The following is an 8,062-nucleotide window of genomic DNA, read 5'->3' as shown; positions in this document are numbered from 1 at the left end:
AATTTAACCTACAATGAACAAAATTGCCTTAAAAATTATATAGTCAGAGGGGCTGACATCAGCAAGATGGTAGAATAGAAAGCTCTGAACCCTTCTTCGTCTTATAGAAATACTGCTTCAACAACAATACAAAGACCAATTTTCTTTATGAGAAATACACAAACCAGTTAAGAGGCTCTTATAACCTAAGCCACCTTAAGCCAATATGAAACCAACTACATTAAAGTAGGAAAATTCATGTACTCTCTGACCATAATCCCTCCCCCTGGTACAGAACCCCATATTTGGAGCTCCCTGGGAGAAGAGAGGAATGGACCATACATACAATGTTCTGACCTTCTGAGAAGGCTACCTGAGGGAGTGGCTTCTGACTCACCTGGTTAGAGTACTAACCAGCATACCCTAGATAACCTGGAGGCTGCTAAGAACAGGAAAAAAAAAAAAAAAGCTGAGTGGTGTACTGCTCTCCAGAAAACCCGTGGGACATCAGACAGACACCCAAGAGAACAAAACAAAAACAAAAGCAAACACACACACACACACACACACACACACACACACTGGAAAAAGTCTCTAGGAATCTACATGCACAAGTCCAGAGAAGATAGATCCACAGAAAAGATTTGAGAGGCCCCAGAATGTATGGTCAGGCTGGTTGGCAATGGTATTTCCCTATATGAAAACAGTTCATAAGGATTGGAAGAGGTGGCTTTTTTTTCAAATGCAGGGATACCAACACAAAATTACAAGGAACACAAAGAAACAGGGGGAAATGACCCAAACAAAGGCACAAAATAAATCTCCAAAAACTGACCCAAAAGAAATGGAGGTATATGAATTACTTGACAAAGAATTGAAATAACTGTCATAAAGTTGTTCAATATGCTCAGGAACTTGATGTATGAACACAATGAGAATATCAACAAAGAGATAGAAAATATAAAAAAAAAAAGAACAAACAGAAAATTTGGGACAGAAGAATATAATAAATTAAGTGAAAATTTTACTAGAGGGTCTCAATATCAAACTTGATCAAACCGAACAATCAGTTAATTCAAAGACAAATTATTAGAGCAAATGAAAAAAGACTAAAAGAGGAGCAAAAAAATGGGAAAAAATGCTTAAAAGCCTAAGAGTCTTTATGAGACATCAAGAGAAAGAATATACACATTATATGGGTGGAGGGAGTGGTTCCAGAAAGAGAAGAAAGAAAGGTGACAGAAGGCTTATTGAAAGAAATAGTGGTTGAAATTTTCACAAATTTAGGGAAGAAGATGGACATCCAAATTTAAGAAGCACAATAAATTCAAATACAGGAATTCAAAGAAGTCCACATTGAGACAACTTATAATCAAGCTGTCAAAAGTCAAAAACAAAGAATTTTGAAAGCAGCAACAGGAAAGCAACTAATCATGTACAAGAGAAATCCATTAAGGCTACCAATGGATTTCTCAGCAGAAACCTTGGAGGCCAGAAGGGAGAAGGATGATATATTCAAAGTACAGAAAGAAAAAAAATGCTAACCAAGAATACTATATCTGGCAAAACTTTCCACCAAAAATGAGAGATAAAGACTTACATAGATAAACAAAACCTGAGAGAGTTAAAGACCATTAGACCTGCCTTATAAGAACTGCTAAACAGAGTCCTTCAAGTTGAAACAAAAAGATGCTAAACAACATGAAAACATATGAAAGTATAAAGCTCACTGAAAAAGTAAACATATAGACAAATACAGAATACCGTAATACTGTAATCATGGTTCATGTCACTTTTAATTCTGGTATGAAGTTAAAAGACAAAGTATAAAAAGTAATTATAACTATAAAAATGCTAGTAGATACACAATTTAAAAATATGTGATTTGTGACATAATAACATAAAGTGGGGGGTAGTACAGAGATTTTGTACATAACTGAACTTAAATTGTTAGCAACTTAAAATGGATTATTATAACTATAAGGTGTTTTGTGTTAAGCCCCATGGTAAACAAAGAAAATACACAGAAGAAAAAGAGAATGGAATCAAAGTATATCACCCTCAAAAGTCAACAAAAGCAAAGGAAGACAGCTTGAAAGGAGAAGAACAGAAGAGCTACAACAACAGACACAAATAATTAACAAACTCAATGTTCTCTATCAATAATTACTTTAAATGTAAATAATTAAACTTCCCAACCAAAGGACTGAATGGATTTAAAGAAATGAGATCCAACTCTGTGCTGTCTGCAAGAGATAAAGTGACTGGATGCAAATGGTAGCCAAAAGAAAGCACAAGTAGCTGTACTTATATCAGACAAAATAGGCCTTAAGTCAAAACCATCACAAGAGACAAAGAAGACATTATATAATAATAAAAATGTCATTTCGCCAGAAAAATATAATTATATACACACCCAAATTCAGACCACCTAAATATATGAAGCAGGGGTGCCTGGGTGGCTCAGCCAGTTACACATCTGCCTTCATCTGGGGTCCTGATCCCAGGGTCCCGGGATCGAGCCCCGTGTCAAGTTCCCTGCTCAGCCGGGAGCCTGCTTCTCCCTCTCCCTCTGCCCCTCCTCCCCCGCTCTGTGTTCTCCTCATTCTGCTCTCTTTCTCTCAAATAAATAATAAAAACTTTAAATATAAATAATTATAAATAAATAAAGCAAACGCTGATAGAACTGAAGGAAGAAATAGACAGCAACACAAATACAGTAGAAGATTCCAATACCCAACTTTCAATAATGAATAGAATACCCAGACAGAAGATCAGTAAGGAAACACAGGACGTGAACAGAACTGCAGACCAAATGGACCTAAAAGACATATATAGAACATTCTATCCAGCAGCACCAGAATATATATTCTTCTCAAGTGCACACAGTACAATCTTCAGGATTGTACTCCCCCTGCTCATGCGCTCTCTCTCTCATAAATTAATCAATTACTTAACTAATTTTAAAAAAATATAAAATACCTAGGGATAAAGTTAACCAAGGTGGTGAAGGACTTGTACACTGAAAACTATAAACATTACTGAAAGAAATGAAAGAAGACATAAATAAATGGAAAGACATCCTGTGTTAATGGGTTGAAAGATTTCATAGTGTTAAAATGCCCATAATACCTAAAGTGATCTACAGATTCAATGTAATCTCTACCAAAATCCCAATGATATTTTTCCAGAAATAAAAAAAAATCCTAAAATTCATATGGAATCACAAGGGACCCTTAATAGCCAAAACAATCTTGTGAAAGAACAAAACTGAAAGTATCACACTTCTTTATTTCAAAATATTACAAAGCTACAGTAATCAAAACAGCATGGTACTAGCATAAGGGCAGACACAGAGACCAATAGAACACTATAAAGAGCTCAGAAATGTCCATGTATATTCAGTCAAATGTTCTTCAACAAAGATGTCAAGAAGTCACAATGGGGGAAAAATAATCTAATAAATGGTTTGGTAAAACTGGATATCTGTGCAAAAGAATATAATTGAACCCTTATCTTACACCATACACAAAAATCAACTCAAAAATGGATGAAAAACTTAAATGTAAGATGTGAAACAATAAAACTCCTAAAAGGAAACATAGGGGAAAATCTTCACAACATTGGTCTTGACAGTTATTTCTTGGATATGACACCAACAGCGGACAAGCAAAGATAGACAAGAAGGAAAGCATCAAACTAAAAAGTCTTTACATAGCAAAGGAACTAATCAATAGAGTGAAAAGGCAATCTGTGGAATGGAAGAAAATATTTGCAAACCATATATCTGATAGAGGGTTAATTTCCAAAATATATAAGGAACTCCTACAACTCAATAGTAAAGAAACAAATAATCCCACTTAAAAATGGGCAAAAATATATGGATATTATTCAGCTATAAAAAAGAATGAGACCTTGCCATTTGTGACAATATGGATGGACCTAGAGCATACTATGCTAAGTGAAATAAGACAGAGAAAGACAAATACTATATGACATCTATGTGGAATCTAAAGCAAAACAAATGAATAAACAAACAAAAAACAGAAATAGAATCGTAAATACAGAGAACAAACTGATGGTTGCCAAAGGGGAATGGGATGGGGTAATAGACAAAATGGGTGAAGAGATGTGGGAAATAGAGTCTTCCAGTTATGGAATGAATAAGTTAGGAAGATAAAAGGTACAGCATAGGGAATATAGTCAATGGTTTTAGAACAGTGTTATATGGTGACTGATGGTAGCCACAGTTGTGGTGAGCTTAGTTAGCATAACCTATAAACTTGTTGAATCAGAATGTTGTACACCTGAAACTAATGTAACATTGTGTATCAACTATACTTCAATAATTAAAACTTTTTGGGGCACCTGGGTGGCTCAGTTGGTTAAGCGACTGCCTTCGGCTCAGGTCATGATCCTGGAGTCCCGGGATCAAGTCCCGCATCGGGCTCCCTGCTCAGCGGGGGGTCTGCTTCTCCCTCTGACCCTCATGATCTCTCTATCTCATTCTCTCTCTCAAATAAATAAATAAAATCTTTAAAAATAATAATAATAATAATAATTAAAACTTTTTTTCAAGTGGGCAAAAGACTGGAATATTTATTTCTCCAAAGTAGATATGCAAATGGCCAACAGGTATATGAAAAGATGCTCAAAATAACTAATAATCAGAGAAAGGCAAATCAAAAGCACAATGAGATATCATCTCATACCTGTTAGGATGGTAATTATAAAATGTAATAATTATTTTTCAAAAAGCAGAAAATAACAAGTGTTGATGAGGACATGGAAATATTGAAACACTTGTGCACTGTTATGGTGCAGCTCCTACAGAGAACAGTATGGAGGTCCCTTGAGAAATAAAAAAAATAGAATTATCATATGATCCAGGAATCCCTCTTCTGGATATTCATCCAAAAGAATAGAAATCAGGATACATGTACACCCATGTTCACTATAGCACCATTCACACTGCAGCACTATTTACAACCACCTGAATGGCCATCAAGGTATGGATAGATAAAGAAAATATGGTATGTACCTAGAAAGGAATATGTGTGTATACAATGGCAATAAGAAATTCAGCCATAAAAGGTGGAAATCCTGTCATATGCTACAACATGGCCTTGAGGACTTTATGCTACGTGAAATAAGCCAGTCACAGAAGGATAAATATTGTACGATTCCACTTACGTGAGGTATGTAAAGTAGTCAAATTCATTGAAGCTAAAAGTGAAATGATTTTTTATTTCCCATTCAATTTTCCCTCCCTTCCCCAACGGTCCTCTGCCTTGTTTCTTATGTTCCACATATGAGTGAAACAACATGATAATTGTCTTTCTCTGATTGACTTATTTCGCTCAGCATAATACCCTCCAGTGCCATCTACGTCAATGTCAGTGTTAAGTATTCATCCTTTCTGATGGCTGAGTGATATTGCATTGTGTGTATGTATATATATACCACATCTTCCTTATCCATTCATCTGTCGATGGACATCTTTGCTCCTTCCACAGTTTGGCTATTGTGGATACTGCTGCTATGAACATTGGGGTGTAGATGCCTCTTCAGATTTGTCAGAAGCTAGAGGGAGGGGGAAATGAGCAGTTGCTGTTCAATGGGTATAAAGTTTCATTTGTGCAAAATGAGAAAGTTCTAGACACCTGCTGTATAGTATCAATGCTATAATGTACACTTAAAAATTTCTTAACTGGGTAGACCTTATGTATTTTTTTTACCACAATAAAGAAATTATACAGTCAACTTTCTCAAATCTCATGCTGAATGATGTCTGTTTCCTTGAAATTTTTGGCATTTTCTTAGAACTCCATGTATCAAAGAAAATCAAGGCATTCCTCAGAACTTCTTATTGATATGGGTGACTCAATCTTTACTCCTTATTTTTTTTTAAAGATTTTATTTATTTATTTGACAGAGAGAGAGATAGCGAGAGCAGGAACACAAGCAGGGGGAGTGGGAGAGGGAGAAGCAGGCTTCCCGCCGAGCAGGGAGCCCGATGTGGGACTCGATCCCAGGACCCTGGGATCATGACCTGAGCCGAAGGCAGACACTTAATGAATGAGCCACCCAGGCGCCCTCTTTACTCCTTATTGATCAATAAATGTTGTTTACTTTTCTTTTTTTTAATTTAATTTTATTATGTTATGTTAGTCACCATACATTACATCATTAGTTTTTGATGTTCTTTACTTTTCTCTTAATGTCATCAAATATTAAGAATCTTTCCCATAAATCCTTTCAACCTTGGTACCTCCTCGATTTTTTTTTTTGTACACTATACAAACTACCGTAAGAGTCCCCTTCTATCTGGATCTGGTATGCCATATTGCCATTGAGCTCACTGCTTTAACAGTTGGAAAATCATTCTGATCAATCATTCATTTGAATGCCTTTGTGTAAGCTTGTAATCCTCTGGTAGATCTTTCAAAGAATCACTTACTCTCATGGAGACCTACCACTCACAGTGTTATTTCAGATCCCTCTGTCCATGTCTTTATCCTCCAGGACATTCTCAAAATCTCTCTATTTCTCATTCTCTATATCTCAGAGACCTGCTCTTGATTCAGTCCTTCCCCCCATTTTTCTAAGAAGTTGGTATGTCAAGCAGTGGACAATCTAATATTCAGTGCCATATATGGACTGTTTTCCCTTTCCATTATAAAACAGTAACACCCAATTTTTAAAAGGCTCTACTTAGAAGCCTTTAAGCAGCCATTCCTTCTCATGTTCAAGCCAAAGATGGTGTTAGTTGATTCAAATTGATTTTGGCACACTTTCTACACACAAAAAGACCACTGCCATTTTAATCTGCAATTCTATGAATTCGGATTACTTTTCTCCACATGTCAGCATCACTGCTAGCATCTGAGATAAAATCCCCCATGATGATTAGCTTATCAGATGCTGAGAACACTAGAGTGGGTTTCTCCAATTCCACTAGAATCTTTCTTTCCCAGCAGTACTTGTTATGGTCATGTAGTAAAATTAAACCACAATAATGTCTCTGTCCCATTACTCAATTTATAAAGAACAGAGATTTCCACTCTGCCCAAGCTCATAGAGTTAAGTACTTCTTTTCATGGAAACCCAGATGAAATTTCATGAGCAACTTACCATCACAGTGAGCTAAAACTGGATAAAATTCCTGCATAAAGTTTCAGAGCTCAGAAGAATAATCTTCCTCAAAATGGAACTGTCACTCCCTTCTCTGTACTTTAATCAGTATATCTGCATTTTCTGTTTTGCATCCTTAAATTAGAAATTACTTTCACAGGAATTAGGTAATGCTCAAAATCTTTTCCAATACGTTCTTAAGATTTGGTATTAAGAAAAACTCACACCTCATAAATATCCACTCACTTAGCCTTCCCTCTTTTTCTTAATTTCACATTCTTGGTATCTTTGTCATTAATGTATCCATATCTCAAACTTACTGTAATTTTTCACATTTATTTCCTTAATTACATAAGTCACATTTCCATCATTTCTTCAGTCATATATTCTGCTATCCAGCATTTCTTTAATGAAATAAATTTAATTTTTTAAGCCTCTAAGAAATATTAGTATTTTAATAACTTGTACAGAGATACATTATATAATAATATCTTCCTGGTATTTAGGCCAGCATCCCTTTCAGATAATGTACATGAAGACAAAATTAAAATTTCACATTTTAATAATGAGAGGGTCCAAAGACAGCAAGGTTAATTCCACCATCATGTTTCTGGCTTCATCTGCTCAGTTCCATTAAATCAAAATAAGGGTCATATTATGGCCTCTTATTACAGGAATGCATTAATATAAAAATTACATTAAAATCAACAAAGATAGACTATGAAACAACTGAGGCACATAAAACTCTTCATAGCAGAAGGGAATGGTGCAAACAGTAGAGCACCAAACAGTCCAATCTTCTAAGTCCTTCAAGAACACTGAAGCTATGAAGGGAGTGCTTAGAAAAGGAATACTCTCTTGGGGCGCCTGGGTGGCTCAGTTGGTTAAGCAACTGCCTTCGGCTCAGGTCATGATCCTGGAGTCCCGGGATCGAGTCCCGCATCGGGCT

Source organism: Mirounga leonina, unplaced genomic scaffold (genome assembly GCF_011800145.1).
Source record: "Mirounga leonina isolate KUSES-001 unplaced genomic scaffold, KU_Mleo_1.0 Mir_97, whole genome shotgun sequence".
Classification (NCBI taxonomy): Eukaryota; Metazoa; Chordata; class Mammalia; order Carnivora; family Phocidae; genus Mirounga; species Mirounga leonina.
Note: the sequence above shows the minus strand (reverse complement) of the source record.